Source organism: Leopardus geoffroyi, chromosome C2 (assembly GCF_018350155.1).
Source record: "Leopardus geoffroyi isolate Oge1 chromosome C2, O.geoffroyi_Oge1_pat1.0, whole genome shotgun sequence".
Lineage (NCBI taxonomy): Eukaryota > Metazoa > Chordata > Mammalia > Carnivora > Felidae > Leopardus > Leopardus geoffroyi.
The window spans coordinates 108,693,789-108,709,972 of NC_059333.1; the positions used below are offsets into that span (position 1 = coordinate 108,693,789).

Genomic DNA, 16,184 nt, shown 5'->3' on the forward strand with positions numbered 1-16,184 from the left:
AACTTAAAAAATTACTCATGCAGAAAGCGTAACTCAGTGCCCAACAAACAGTAAGCACTCAATAGGTGTTAACTATTATAATTACCTTAATAGCTATTATCTAACAGACATGAACTTAGAAACTTGCAAGAGATTTTTCTGGTTGGCTCAGAGTCAAATTTGTGGCCCACAGGACATCAATTTGTTTGTCATCATAGTGTGCTTTTTAATCTCATTCTTGGCTCTTGGTCACTACTCTTTTTTTTTTTTTTCCTTGACTGAAATAATACATGGTATGGGTGAATGGACAGATGGAAGAAAGAGGATTGGCTGGATAAATGAATAAAATCTCTCTAACTAAGTCAAGAAATAGCTCTTTTAGCTAGACAAATAGTGCTCAGGAGTTGGACATTTGCTCCACAATTTCACAGAACAAGGAGAACCAGGACTCACATTAGCTCATTCCTTGGCTTTTATATATATTCAGCCATGAGCAGGTATATTGATTCCAAGTTAACAATGAATAGATCTAAATGCTGCAAACAACAACAACAACAACAGCAAGATTCAAGTAAACAGCCAACCCACTAGGTAGATTTAGAAAATGTGTTACAGGGGTACCTGGGTGGCTCAGTCGGTTGACCATCTGACTTTGGCTCAGGTCATGATCTCACAGTTCGTGAGTTCCAGCCCCACACCAGGCTCCGTGCTGACAGCTGGGAGCCTGGAGCCTGCTTTGGATTCTGTGTCTCCCTCTCTGTCTGCCCTCTCCTGCTCATGCTCTGTCTCTCTCTCTCAAAAATAAACATTAAAAAAAATTTTTTTTAAAAAGGTGTTATAGATGAAAATCTGCATGTGCTTCTACCCTCTTTTGTCTTTCTTTCTGTAGATATAGTACAAAGGAAGCTGCCAAGGTAATTGCATTATTGAGTTCAGCCAATGGCTACTTACGTTACCAGACCCTTGGATACATATACACACAGGTGATCTTTCCTTTAAGAACTCTAGTATAGAGCTCTTGCTAGCTATAATGTTGTGCATGGTTATTTAGGAAAAACCATTGTAAGGTAGAGCAAAAATCCTAAATCTAGAAATGGAATACATGAATTTTGGTCCCATTTAACTAGACACCATACATTTTGGTTAACCCAGATTGGCCTGTTGCTTGATACACAATTCTTTATGGGGAACCCCTCCTCTTTTAACTTTCACAGGTGTCCTACTTTGAATGATAAATTATGTGGTCACGCTAACCTAATCCAGTTACTAATATGTGACCTTGAGACTCAGACTGAAAGGAAAATAGAATCCTCTTCTGCCAGAGAGAGGAAGAGAAGACAAGAACTAAGTCAGAGGTTAAGTGCCTAAGCACTTCTCACTTTCCCTGACCTGCCCACTGTGGTTAAGATTGGCCAGAGGATAAGGAAAGATTAAAAATAACCACAGAGGGGCACCTGGGTGGCTCCATAGGTTAAGTATCTGACTTTGGCTCAGGTCATGATCTCACAGTTTGTGAGTTTGAGCCCTGCATTGGGCTCCCTGCGGTCAGTACAGAGACCATTGTGAATGCTCTGTCTCCCTCTCTGTCTGTCTGTCTGTCTCTCTCCCCCCTCCTGCCTCAAAAATAAACTAACATTAAAAAAGAAAGAGGGGAAAAAAAAGGACTAACCAGAGAGGTTTGTGGGAACTTCAGACCATGTATTTGCTCCTTGGGCCCCAGGGTTCCCAGGAGAATTCCAGGTCCTGGTGGGACACTTCACAATAACCTTGTGTAGCCAGCAGAGCAGGACAGCACAGTGGTCTGGAAGTTTCCGAAGCTGCTTCTCACTCACTGACACCATTTTAGGAAGAAGGAAAAAGGAAGGAAGAGAGATCCATGATAGAAAGTTTGGTCTTTAAATTTTTTTTTTTCAAGTTTCACTTATTTTTGAGAGAGACAGCACGAGTTGGGGAGAGGCAGAGAGAGAGGGAGACACAGAATCTGAAGCAGGCTCCAGGCTCTGAGCTGTCAGCACAGAGCCCGATGCGGGGCTCAAACTCACAGACTGTGAGATCATGACCTTAGCTGAAGTCAGATGCTTAACCGACTGAGTCACCCAGGCACCCCAAAAGTTTGGTCTTTTAAATCAGAAGAGACAGAAGTAGCTTCATATGGGAGACATTAAGTTTCCCCTCAACTGCCATCAGCAAGAATGGAGACCTCAAAGAAAAATAAGATCAGCTATAGGAAACAGATGAAGTCCTTTTTTTCTCCCCGCATCTAAATGGAGGGGGCAAATATCATCCTATCTATATTTATAGCCTCAGAGCTCAGCACAAGGCCAGGGGCAGGCAGGGGCAGGAATTCAACAAATTCCTGTTGAACGGAGATTCTAGCTTCAAATCACAGGGGGAAAAAAGGACCAGAAAGTCCTGGACTATTTGAGTATAATCCTGCACAAATATTAAAAAGCCTTCCTGAAATAATATTCATAGCTATAGTTACCATAACAGGAGGGAGAAAGAGAAACAACCAAAGAATTCAGAGAATCATCTTTGTCAACTACTGAGCCTTAGACAGAACTATCTCTCCCCATGGTATCATATTCCAAGCTGCTCTCCAATATTACAAGGATTTAGCCTTCCTTGATAGCACTTTACATAGGCTACTGCCAGAGGCAAGCTAATAGAGTATAGTCTTTATTGATCTTACTTAGATAAGGGAATCCCAGTGTCCAATCTTTACCAGTTGAACAAAGCACATCCTGAATAATTACGTATCATTGCTTTGTCTGCTCTGCAAAAGGAGAAAAAAAATACACTGTAGATTTATCATTACAATAGTGGATGTTGGAGGAATGCGGATCCAGTTATTTGAGAACCTATTTCTTTAACTCTGGGCATTTTGATGATAATTACATCTAAATTCCCTAAAATAAACATTTTCAATGAACGTATTGGTAATCCAAAAGGATGTTTACAAAAAGAGCTTGTGTGAAATTTGGGAATAAACCCATTTCTTTTCTCTCAGTGCACAGAAAAATACATCCCTTAGAGTAAGCTGTTAATATATTGTTTCTATATCTAGATTATTAGATTCTGGTAGTAATATTAGTCTCAAGGATTATGAAACACTATGATTATTGCTTTTTGTAACATGGTTCCACCCACAACACTTTTTCTTTTCTTTCTTTCTTTTTTTTTTTAAAGCTAAATGCAATTTGCTTTCCCAAATCCTTTTCTAACTCGTGTAAAAAATAAAGTTGAAAATCTTTAGGGAGACTTTGCCCTTTTCTCCTAATAGTGCCTTGCCAAGCAGTCATTCTTTTACAAATGTAAAGAGGAACTGTTTTGGAATTAGTTTTAAATTTAATTTGGCTCATTTTGGAGAGAGTACCTTGGGAAATTGGCTATACGCCTTTGTTGCTGTTCTGCAAAAAGTGCGGATTCCACTGGGTGGCTGGGGCCTTGGTGCAGGGAATCGCTTGCCAAAGGGAAAGTGGGCTCTAATTGTTAGACAAAGAGAATGGAAACCTGGGCTCAGACCCTCCTGGTGGCATTTCTGTGGCTTAAATGAATGAACTTGGACACTGATGGGTCAAAGTAGCCTCATTTCAACACCAAGATGCATCTGTTAGCTGAGCCACCCTCAACTGGATTTCACTGCCTTCCTATAAAAATAGAAAAAAGAGACGATCAAAACCCAATTCAGTGACCCATTAGGTACATTTTCAATGTGGAGGTCTGGTCCAACCATAGAACATCCAATGTAGAACTGCTGTGAAATCTAACTTGCGGCTGGTTCACCAGGATCTGTGTGTTCTACGTGCACGCACACACACACACACACACACACACACACACACGCATAAAGCAGAACTAACATCTAAAAAGTGGCCAATATCTGTAATAGGGAAGAAGAGTTAGCCCTGAAGGACACTTTCTGGATAGTGTTTCTTTTTATGTTCTATCTCAGCTTGAGATTTTCTGTTTATTTACAGAAAGTCCTCTAATTTGATTCAAGATATTTATTAATAAGTGGTGGTTGAGTCAGAGGTCATCTGCATCTAAACCTGGGAATCAGGCCACCGACAAACAAGAATTCTATAAGCCCCTTGGGAAGGAGATTTCCTTAATAGGAAACTTTAAAGATCAGTAATTTCCCTCTGTGCAGCCATTCCTGAGGATTTATTGAGTAGCCCTTGGGTATCACTGATTCAGATTCTGGGGGTATAGAGGCAGGGAGGCCACCAAGTAGACAAGAATCCATGTATGACAATGCAGCACACAGCAGAGCTAAGGAGGAGGTGGGATGGGAGCAGAGAAGAGGGTGGGGACCTCTGCTTCGTGGTGTTTGGAAGAAGCTTCCCAGGAAGGAAGGCTCTGAGCTAAGTAAGACTTGGGGAGAGGAGGTATTCAGCAGGTAAAGAAGTAGGGGAAGGTGTTCTGAGCAGAGGAACCAGTTTGAGCAGAGAGATACACCCAAACAAGAAAGTACATGGTGTGGTTAACAGATGAACCATGGGTCAAAACAGAATTGGGCACCTTGAAATGGCTAGAAAGGTCAATTGGGGCTAAGGTTAGAAGGGCTTGAATGCCACGTTTAACTAATTTCAAGTCTAACCTGTGGGTGACATGGAGCTATTAGTATTTAAGCAAGGATAAAATATCACCCAATTTGCATTCCAGAAAGATACTGACAGCAGTGTGGAGGATGGATTGGAGGAGGCAGTGATTGGAGGGAGGGAGATCATTTGGGAGGTGATTTTTGTAGTCTGAAGAAGAAAGCATCAGAGTCTAAACCAGAGCAGATGCCTTTGATTGCCAAGACTTCTGTAAGGGACCTGGGGTACAGGATCTGTTGTCTTTGTAGACTGCAGAGCCCTACAGGCTTGCAAAACCATTGCTTGTGTGCTTAGTGAATGAAGGGAGCCAATCCAGGAAACATCCTCAGGAAATGCAAGCATTTTTTAGCAGTAACATCAAACCTGAATCTTATCTCTTTTCTGTCACTGACAGATAACTTATTTTCCTCCCTATGGGGCATCAAAAACAAACGAAAAGCTCACATTTGGGAATCACGTGAAGAATTAACTATGGATTCATCTTGACTCTCAAGTGCTTAGAACTGTGGCCATCACAAGGGTCTCCCTTACCATGAGGTGCATGGGGGCGTAACGCTGCCTCTGTGGGGTAGAGAGAATAACAACCAATGCTGATAACTGGGCTGGATGATGGAGGGCAAGCCCCCAAAGGAAGAGTTATGTTTAGAAGGTAGTGGAGTAATATGGTTTTGCTTCTGAAGTGGATGATTGCAGATTGTTTTACAATTGAATGATTTTTATCTCTCTGCTCCTGGTGATGGAAAATGCTCCCAGTGATAAGACTTGCCCTCCTCTTAAATTTTACTTTGAGGTCTGCCTTTTCTAGGCAGATTCTTACTCATCAAAAATGGCTTCCGGCGCCATTGGAATGGTTGTGCTCAGTACTCTGTGCAGCGTGCATTTCCATCTCCAGCCAATTTGGGCATCTCTTTAGGGGGGTCATAGTCTCACAGACTGTGTTGGCAGGACTCGGGACACACAGACCTTCCCCTGGATGACTTTGCTGCATCCTGTTATTACCAGCCGCTTGCAGTATGCTGTTGCCTCTCCAGTGAGAACTCACTGAAGACAATCCTGTCTTAGAGTTCTCAGCCTATAATAGAGCTTCAGCACATATTTGGTGACAGAGCTCTTGTGTGGGTTCCCTGAAAACCCACAAGATGGCCCAGGTTCTACCGTCACACATGCCCCAGTCTATCCCACCACTTCCTTACCACACCACCATCTGCATCCCGGAATGGAAAGCAGGATTGCTTCTGCAAAGAACTTTTTCCACGGTTTTTGTGGGTGGCCATTCCATACGGCACACCTAACATGACTGAAACACCAGGAGGACTGTGGGATCCTTGCAAACAAGCAGCCTCCAGGGGCTTCTTACATTTATTAGCAAGAGGGGGAAATGCAGGCTGCTGGTTCAGGAAAATAATCATGGAAAACAGGAGTGTAAGCTAAGTAAGAAATTAGCTACCCAGAGGTTCCCCCAGATACCAGCAGAGTCCATGTGTATGGGGGGAGGGGAGCATTGAAGAAAGAGAGCGTGGTGGGCAGGAAACTGATGTAAAGAAGATGCAACCCAGATTACGTGTCTAGGTCCTGGCCAGTGTGACTGTTCAGTCCTAAAACAAATCCGCCCATCCCTCAGTGCTCTGGGGCAGCGGTCTCCAAAATGGATGTATGTGCCCCTTAAGACAGCCTGTTGCCGTGGGAGAAGAAAAATTAGAAGTATTTGCATGTTTAATCCTTTCTTTTAACATGTTCTACTTTTTTGTATATTCTATACTTACTATAGTATTAGCATAGTAGTACATGCCTATATCTTAAAAATAAGTATTTGTGTATCAGAAGCGCCTGCTTTTCCTGATTAAGACGCACAATAAAAGCAGTGAGAGACATCTGCCATGGTACAAAGAAGCCACATGTTAGAAGTCTTGTTTTCAAGGGCCTACATTCTGGTTAGGGAGCTGAACAAACAGATACACCAAAACATGCACTCGGTAGTTGTTTTTCCGCAGGTAAACACACCCACAATTAGCACGGCAGTGGTTCTCAAAGATTAGGACAGATGTGGGGGAAAAGAACTAGAATAGAGAGAAGTAAAAGCATCCCTCTAGGGAGGTAATAGGATGGGTCTCTCTGAGGGTTTGAGGTTGTCATTTGTGTGCAAATGGGGTTCTTCAAATACCAAAGGAAAAGCGTCCTTAATGTCTCTGTGGAAGGAAATGACAAGGAAACACAGACATCTCCATATAGGCTGTCAGGAGCCAAGTCATTACAGTTTCCCAGGAGGCGGGGAGTGTTCTTATAAAGCAGAAAAGAAAGGCACGGAAAACTCTGATAATTCCATTTCTTTACAAAGGCAGCTTGGCTTCCCACGTGAACCATTCTGGAGCTTTTTCTTCAAGTTAGTCCAAACTACACATGGAGACATCTCAGAAGTTTGCCGAGTAAAGAGATTCAAATCGGCACAGTAGGTAGCCAGGTGCTCAGGGTACTGTTCTTTTTACAGAGAACTGTGCCAACCTCTACATACACCGCCTCATTTACTCCTTATATGTGAAAACCATAAATTGGTATCTCCCCCATTTTTCAGAGAACACGGAGTCACAGAGAGTTTCAGTGACCGACGCAAGGTCTCTCCGCTAGCAGTGTTAAAGTGAGAGTCCATCCGACCCTGCCTGAGATGCCACGTCATGCAGCTCTCAAAAGCTTTCCAAGATGGCGCCCACCTTCTGATCACCCAAGTGTGGTTTCTGGTAGCCAGAGTGTATTACTTCTCTTGCCTCGAGGCACAGTGGCAATTCCTACTCTTTAGCACAATATTTTTACATGTACACATCAATATATTCTAGTAAATACCACCAGACTAGCAGCCAGCAGTCATCCCAAATGTTTTATAATTCTACCATATGTGTTTGATTGTGTCATTACGTCGCCTGTCCTAATTAAGATGAAAGGAATCTGAATGGAAGTAACTGGTTATGTGAATGCCAGAGCCACCAAAATAGAACCACCATGAACCTCAGTCTCCCCAGGCCCAAGGCTATTTGTATAAACTTCCTGAGTGATTACATGTCTGCTGTCCACCCCTACATTTACAAGAATTGGTGTTGCAACGGTTGAAAAATTAATATTCCTGTCAAATATATTCCCGGACTGATAATGTTTATCCAGAGAACTTGGGGCAGTGGAATGCTTTATGTTTTATTACATTGTGTATTTGCCACGAAGCTTTAGATCCTTCTACAGTGTTCTTTTGGTCCTATAATTGGTGGCAGGGCCTGAAGTCATGGAAGGCACAGAGGAGTAAGTAGAGATATTGAACATTTTTTCTGGTTGACTGCTCCTGACGTGTTGTGACTGAGATCTCCGGTAACAGAGGCTACCTCTAAGCAAACCCTGGTGAGAAATGTTTGCCTTGCTCCGGTGGGAAAGATGCATGTTAACAATAGGAGAATGAAAGTGTCTTCCCTGTTCGATATTTCTGTTTTGAATTTTGGTTTTATAGCTTTCTGGGGGGTTTATTCCAACAAAATTAAACAAAAGAGAGTTTCTAACTGCTTTTTAGAACTTGCATAGTCTACCTGTTGAAATAGATCCATCTGAGCTCGCTCCACCTGCCTGTGACCAGCAAGATGAGTGCCAGCTATGCATGAAAAGTCATCCAGAGCCAATAAACGTATTAAGATGATTAGAGCTCCCTTCAGAGAAAAGAAACAAACCAGCCCTGGCCAAACAGGGATGCTCTTCGGCCTTTCAAGATCATCTAAATGAGGTTTACTATCCTTTCAGAGCACCAAGCTTGGGCAGGACTGAGTAGGTGCATGGTAGTAGGAAACACAAGATGTAGAAAGAAGGAGGTGTCAGTCTCTATGGTCCTTTTCTTGCCTGCCCAATCTCCCAGGCTCACGCCCCTGGCAGTATACATGTGTAAGCCTGGAAAGAGAGAGCTTCCTACAGTGAAACATTTTGTGCTGGGAGTGTTTATCTGAAGTCCACAAACTATTGTTTCCTCAGGAGAAAAGAGGGAAGAATAGAAATTGTAACGCCAGCTTCCTTTTGAAAAGAGTTGGTTGAAACCCACAGCTTTCACAAATCAAAACTCCTGGTTTTGAGACCGCAAGTTACAATGTGGCTGAAAATTTATTGATTCGGTACACAAAGGGAAGAACGAGGCATTGTCCTGAGAAATGAAAACTCGGCTGTGTATAGCGAGCGTTTGTATCTGGAAGGAACGATTGCAACACTCTTATGATTAAAGAGTGTGAGTCCATTACTTCAATATTTTGAACAAAGAAGCTGAAGAAAACTAATTTAGGGAAGTTCTACTTTACATCTGAATGTCATATGAAGCAGAATGGCAGAATACTAACAGTAGCTTGCATGTAAAATGGCTCACAAATCACTGTCTTTGGCTATTTGAGAATATTTCGATGTTTGCAATGAGCAGCTTTCAATAAACCGGATGATTGACATATAATTATTATGTTCATTTATATCCTGGGCCATTTCCAAGTTTCATTGAACACTGGAGCAGGAACTCCTACTGCATTCTTTCTTGGACTTGAAGAGGACAGAATAAAACTGGGAAACAAAAATATGCAAAAACTGGAAAATAATGGGTAGTTACAGGGACGCGTGCAGAGACTACATTCGGGGTGCTGCACTGAGGGGTGGCACGGAGGGTGAACAGCTTCACATGAGGCAAACATGTCAACTTCCTCTATGTGATTTGGTCTCAAACGTTTGTTGTTGTTGTTTTCCCTCTCCAGCCTCCCAGGGCTTGTCTTCACTGCGTTCAGTACAGTTCAGAAGTTGGCAAATGGCCGTGGAGGCAGTTCCCTCCCTGGCACAGATCAGCCAAAGAAGTTTCTCTTCACCTCTCCTCTGCCCAGCGTCAACACTGTGTGATATCCCCAACGGCCAAAACACCTCCGCTGCTTTTTGTTCCTATCTTAGCCCAACTGCCCCCGCCACTTCTGGTCCCTACCTTTGAAAATAGATTTCACCCTTGTGGGCTCATTTTTAGGACATGGTAGAATCAACATTTGTCTCACTCGAGCTCCCTCACTACTGCTGAGCTCTACTCTACAGGAATCTAGCAGAGAGCACGCGGCTAATAAAAATGGAGTGTTGATTTAGCATAAGCCAAATCTTGCCTCCAGAAAACAGCAACTGTGTATTTGCATAGCGCTGTCTCATTTGAACCCAGTACATTCATTATTCTCACTTAAAGTGGGCAGGGTAGGTATTGTTCTCATCTCATGGATGTCTAATGAATGCTCCGGGGGTTAACCGACTTTGCAGAGAAGAAATGGAGGGATGGAGTCTGGCCTCAAACCCAACTGATTGATGCCTGGACTTGTATTCTTGCCCTGTGCCATCGTGTGGCTCTCAGCTGGTGAAGAAGAGGTATTAAAGATAAGAAAAATCCTTCTCTCTTTAGCATCTTCTACTTGGTACTGCTGTGGTGACTGCTTTCAGCTTGGCAACTTAAGACAGGTTCCAATTTGTGCAGAGGAACAGACTCATCACCTATCCCTTAACTCAGTCAAGCTCTGTGCTTTCGAACACCTTGTGTTCAACCCTCCCTGGGACGGGGGAAAGGAGGGAGAAATAAGACCTCACCGCTTATTCTGTCGCACACTGGCTGTCATTATTTAATTCGGAGCATTTATTGAGAACAGAGTGGGTGTCCTCTGCTGTAACACGCGAGGATGGGAAGCTTGATCCTCGCGTCGAAAGCACTGTCCTGTCGTTGGCAGACACAGACAGTACTTTGCAATAACTGCTGCGGAACAGCAAAGCGAGAGGGAACTAGATGCTGACGTGTGCAGTGTGCTTGCTGGGGCAGTAAGGAAGGGAGTCGAGTCTGGATTAGTGAGAGGAGGGTCCACAGAAGAGGCGGGACCTGGCGGGAAGGTGGGATTTAAGCAGCCACGTGGGGGAGGAGGGTCTCCCCGAATAAAGGGTAAGGCTGCAAAAGTACAGAAGTGGAGACGAAAAGGGTGTGGGGTTGCTCCGAGGAATGGGATGCGTCTAAGGAACAAACAAACACACCAGAGAGACCATAAAGTGATGTCTTGTTAAAAGTAAGCTCAAGTCATTTTGACAGATGAACTACTCCGAGGTAAGTAAAGGGCCTCTTGAGAGAACCACCACTAACAGTTGCCACGCCCAGCCTAGACTAGTTACGTAGGGAGGGAAAAGAGAGCAAAATGTGCCCTACAGAATGTCATATGCAGCCTAGGCACACGTTTTCAGTATCATTCTAACTTACGAGTAAAGCAACAGCATAGTTTAAAGTAGGCTAATGGAAAAATAAGCAGTAAAAAGCCTAGGTATCTCCAAGACATGCACAGTCCAATATGGTAGCCACTCACCACAGGGCGTTAGTGACCACTTGAAATGTGGCTACTCCAAAATGACAAAATACATATCAAATTTCAAAGGCTTAGTATAGAAAAAGGATAGGTCACGTCTCCTTGAATATTTTTATACTGTTTACACGTTGAAATACTATTTTTGATACACTGGGTGAAACAAAATATTTTATTAAACTTTTAAAAATAAATAAATGAGAATAAGTTCAGCCCTGTCCATCCAGAGGAGTATCATCTCCTGCAAAGCAATCCCCTTGGGAGTCTTAACGCTAATTCTCATAACCCTGCCTCGTACAAGCTGGTTTTGGAACTCCTCTTTAGGGGGGGATCTTTCCACGTCCTTCCAACCCTGATATACGTTTCTGATTATTCCCAAGAGTGCTCTAGGTTTTTTTAATAGCCAGCTAAAATGAATGAGAACAAACTCTGTTTTCCCTATTCCCTACTATCCATTTCCTCTACATCACATGTGCCAACAATTTATCGAGTGTTTGTTAGGTCCTAACTAAATATGGTTTTATGCACTTTACAAGTGACATCTCTTTTAATTAAGCTGTCTTAGGAGGCAGAAAACGGCATTATCCCTAATTTATAGAAGGGCCAACAGAGGCTTCAAAGGTTCATTTGACCAAGTCTCTCAGACTCACACAGACTTCACACAGGTGTGTCCCAGTCTTCACCAGTGCGCCATATTACCTCTCCACTTGTCCCTCTTTTCTCTTCGCACTTGCTGTTCCCTCTCCCCAGAATGACCACTCCTCTTTTTCTTCGCTGCTAAATTTCTGCTCCTCTTTTAGAACCCAGGCTAAAATGTAACCTATTAACCAACTCCTCTAGGAAGAATCAGTGTGCGGTCTGTCCTCTCTGCGTAAATAACCTTGGTCTCTGTCTCTGTAAGAGGACCTGCGTTTCACTGTAATTTTTCTGCCTGGATGATCATCTCCTCAGTAGATTGTGACTTCTTTGTTATTCAGCTTTGTATTCATAGTTCCTTGCATGGGCTATCTGGTGCCAGTAGAAACTTAATACTTTTTGAATAATTGGGTGTAGATCAAGCCTGACCCTAAAGATGATGCTAATGAAGAGATCCATAGAGTTTCTTGATAACATATTTGAAATAAGCAGGTGGACCACCATAAGCGATTATTCTGAAAGACTTCATTGGGGTGTGCAGGTTCTAGTTTGCTTTTTTCTTTTTTTAATTTTGTTTAATGTTTATTTATTTTTGAAGGAGAGAGAGACAGAGCATGAGTGGGGGAGGAGCAGAGAGAGAAGAAGACACAGAATCCAAAGCAGGCTCCAGGCTCTGAGCTGTCAGCACAGAGCCCGACGTGGGACTCACACTCACAAGCCGCGAGATCATGACCTGAGCCGAAGTCGGACGCTCAACCGACTGAGCCACCCAGGCGCCCCTCTAGTTTGCTTTTTTATTTGAGGGAAGACAACACCAAATTACTGAGCGGTAAGAGTGGATTAGGTAATCCAGAAAAGCTACCCAACCGAAGAGGGTAAAAAAGCTGGACAAGATAAAAGCACATATGTTTGAGGGCATCAGAAAGGGAATAGGTCAGTGTAGAATTTCTGAACCAGGTTCTGGGAGAAGCCAGAAACCCAGAGCAATACGCTTGGCCTTGACAGCAGCTCTACCCCCAGGGGCCTCTGCTGGTAAGCAAAGGAAAAAAGCCGTAAACTGCACGGCACTTTGGACATCCTCCCCAGGCTCAGGGACACATCAGGAGAACTGGATGTGGGAGGGTGCTTGGTAAACTCTCTCCACTTTGGTTTGGGACCCTGAGTAGCCAAACCCCAGAAGGAAGAGCAAATTGGAAATAGACTGGTCTTTGAAGAGACGCAGCCCAGCTTTGAGTCCCCCCAAGTCCTGAAACCGGATTAATATGATTTGGTACTTTCCTAACACCTGGGAAGCCTAGGAAAACTCCAGGCCTCGATGGCTTCATTAGTGAGTTCTATCAAATATTGCAGTATTTGAGAAACAACACCCATTGCACATAAGCTTCCAGAAAGCAGAAAAAGGGAACGTTCCTACTTCATGTTATGAGGCCAACACAACCTTGGTATCAATACTGGACAAGACCTCATGAGAAAGGAAAATTACTGGCCAATCTCACTCATGAACATGGATGCCATGGTCCTAAGCAAAATGTTAGCAAATTAAGTCCGGCAGAAAATGGAAAGGATAACATATCACGGCCCAGTTAAATTTGTATCAGGGATGGAAGAGTAAAATCCTATGATCATTCCAATAGGTCCACCAAAGATATTTATTTATATTATCATCCATACAGGCTTAAGAAAAAAAACATTTTAGCAAACTGGGACTAGAAGGGAACTTCCCTAATCTGATAAAGGGCATCTCAAAAATCCTATAGCAAGTATTATACTTATTGTTGAAATATTGACAGCCTTCCCTTAGAGACTGGGAGTAAGAAAAAGATGCCCATTAGTAAGACTATATCCGACCAAACCAGTACAGTAAGGCTAGAAATAAAAGGTATAACACTCAGAAACAAGAGAATGAATGAAAACCATGAGCGTAGATGTAGAAGAGTATCTTTCTAAAACAGGAGACTATTGTTTGATTTCAAACCTTCCTTTTATACTGGGACACAAATTCTAAGTAGAATTTTTTTAAAAAAACTGTTTTGGGGGAGAGTAAGCAAATACTATATCAAATTCTCGCCGGTTGCATATCTGTCAGACGCTGCTCTATGCCCCGAGGATGCCAAATTGAATAAGGCAAAAGCTTTTTCATCTGGTTGAAGAGACTGAAGATAAACAAGCAACCAGATAAATATACCATATCTTTTCATATAATGATATGGTGCAGTGGGTTACGGCTAGGGCAGTAGCTGGCAAGAGCGATTACTTTAGATGGTGGATGGGACTTCCTCTCTGAGGGGGAGAATATGAACAGTGCATGAGAATTCATGGTGAATAATGAAAGCGTTTCAATTCTTTTCTCTAAACAATTTGATCCTTATGAGAATGGTGGGTACAGCCTTTAATTAACAGAACACCCACCGACAAGGTATTTTTATTTATGAAGATCATAAACATTCTCCTTTTAATGATCCATAGGTTTTGGGGCACCTGCACACTACAGGGGCTAAGGCATTTGTTAATAATTATTTTTTTAAGTTTATTTATTTATTTTTGCGAGAGGGAGGTGGGGGCAGAGAGAGAGAGGGAGACAGAGAATCCCAAGCAGGCTTCGTGTTGTCAGCACAGAGCCCAGTGCGGGGCTTGAACTCATGAACCGTGAGAGCATGACGTAAGCTGAAATCAAGAGTCAGATGCTTAACTGACTGAGCCACCCAGGTGCCCCAGTTAAATATTATTATTATCTTTGTGGTGTTCTATCTCTTCTCCCCTGTGCCACCACTTTCCACTGCCCCCTACCCACAGCCAAGTCACATGCTGTTTTGAAAAAGGTAAATGCTAGTGGAGGCTACTTTAGGTGCAGTGAGCTCTGGAATAAAATGACTTGATTGGTCAATGTCTGAGGTAGGTCTAGAACCCCATTCCATTAGGATCATCTTGCCATTTAGGATTTTTTTGTCCCTTAGGTGTAAGGAGGTGCATGGAATTCTTGTTCTCCAATTGAGAATTCCTCCTCCAGCATCGTATAGACAGATGTTGAACCCAGAACTCAGTCATTTCAAAGACAGCTACTCAGGAGAGATGAATAGATGAAGCACTTCTCTCAAATTAGAGAAGTTCTTTTAGCTTTCTTAAAGCAGCGCAATTTGTTTCCAAAGCTCCTCTCTTTTCTTAGTTCTAACGTTTCTGAAATTACAAAACCGAAAGCCTAAAACATAAAAGCAAAACTTCTATCAACAGGCCAGGGGAACAAACGAAGGCACCATTGATTGAGTGCCCCCAAACCATGATAGAATCTTATCAAGTTAATCTTTGCTCTAGATGCAATTATCCTTATTCTGTAGATGAGGAAACAAGTTCAGAGAGGTTAAGGTTAAATAACTTGTCCAAGGCCACCCCCGTAGAGAATTACAAGACTGAGATTCTAATCTGGGTATCCAAATTCCAGCTGAATTCCAGCAACTATTTGCCACTGTACCACATTGCTTTCTTGACCTTCAGAGATCACTGTCTCAGAATGGCTATGCCCATTTCCCATTGTATTTCTTAAGAAAAGGTGAAAATATCCTCTTTTTAAAAGCAGAGAATCTCCCCCTCTTCCCCATGAGTATCAGAAGCTAAACCACACATCTATATTGGAGGTCTAATGGCATTCTCCGGCTTTAGACACTTACAGATGACTCTTGTTCTGGAAAAGCTTGTAACAGGGAAGTGGGGAGAAAGCATTTTCAGTCACTGTAGAGAGAGTCAACGAAGAAAAATGGAGTTTCTTATCTGCTAAGGGGAAGAGTTCAAATATCTTCTCTTTTTCAGTCCCAACTAATCAAATAAACCTTTAGTATAAAAACCTTTCATTTTATAGACAGGTTGATCTGAGAGAGTCATGAGCATACTGCCTTTAAAAATCTGTAGGTTTTTTTTTTTAAGTCAGAAAATGCTTAGACTCCCCCAAATTAGCCTCTTCTATACATGACTGGCAGCCCAGAATTTCCAACTTCCCATTCCTGCGCACCTATAAATTCTGCCAATGGAATAGCCATCAGTCCTGGGCTGCTCAGGGGCACACTGCCAGCAACAGACTCCACCAGAAACTTCTGATCTTAACTGGAGCTTCTTTCTTGGGTTTGGAGAAAGCCCTTTCATTTCTAGACAGAAAACATACAAGCAACTAACCAGTTTCCCATTGTGTCATTCTTGTTACCGTCTTTGCCTGTACTCCATTTGGCAAGGGGCCAAATTTGTCCCAAAGAAAATATGTCTGTGGAGGGCAGGGGTCAACAACCCTTTTACTATAAATATTTTCAGCTTTTCATGCAGGCCATATGGTCTGTGCTGCAACTATTCAACTCTGCCCCTGTAGCACTAAAGCAGCCATAAACAACATGCAAATTATGGGTGTGGCTATGTTTCAATAATACTTTTTCACAAAACAGATGGTGGGCTGGACTGGGACCCCCCAATTGTAGTTTGCAAAACCCTAGTATAGAATAATTGTTTCCCTAAGCCCATAAATGGGTGGTTCTCAACGTGTGGCCCTCAGATCAGCAGCATGAGCAGTACCTGGAAAACTGATAGAAGTGCAAATCATCAAACTTTGGCAAGTATCAGGATCACCTGGCAG

General features: G+C 42.7%; 1 protein-coding gene across 5 annotated transcripts in view; it reads right to left on the reverse strand.

Moving 5' to 3' along the window:
- Positions 1-16,184, reverse strand: part of KCNAB1 (potassium voltage-gated channel subfamily A regulatory beta subunit 1) — a 413,540-nt gene that overhangs the window by 140,401 nt on the left and 256,955 nt on the right. The window lies entirely within an intron of this gene.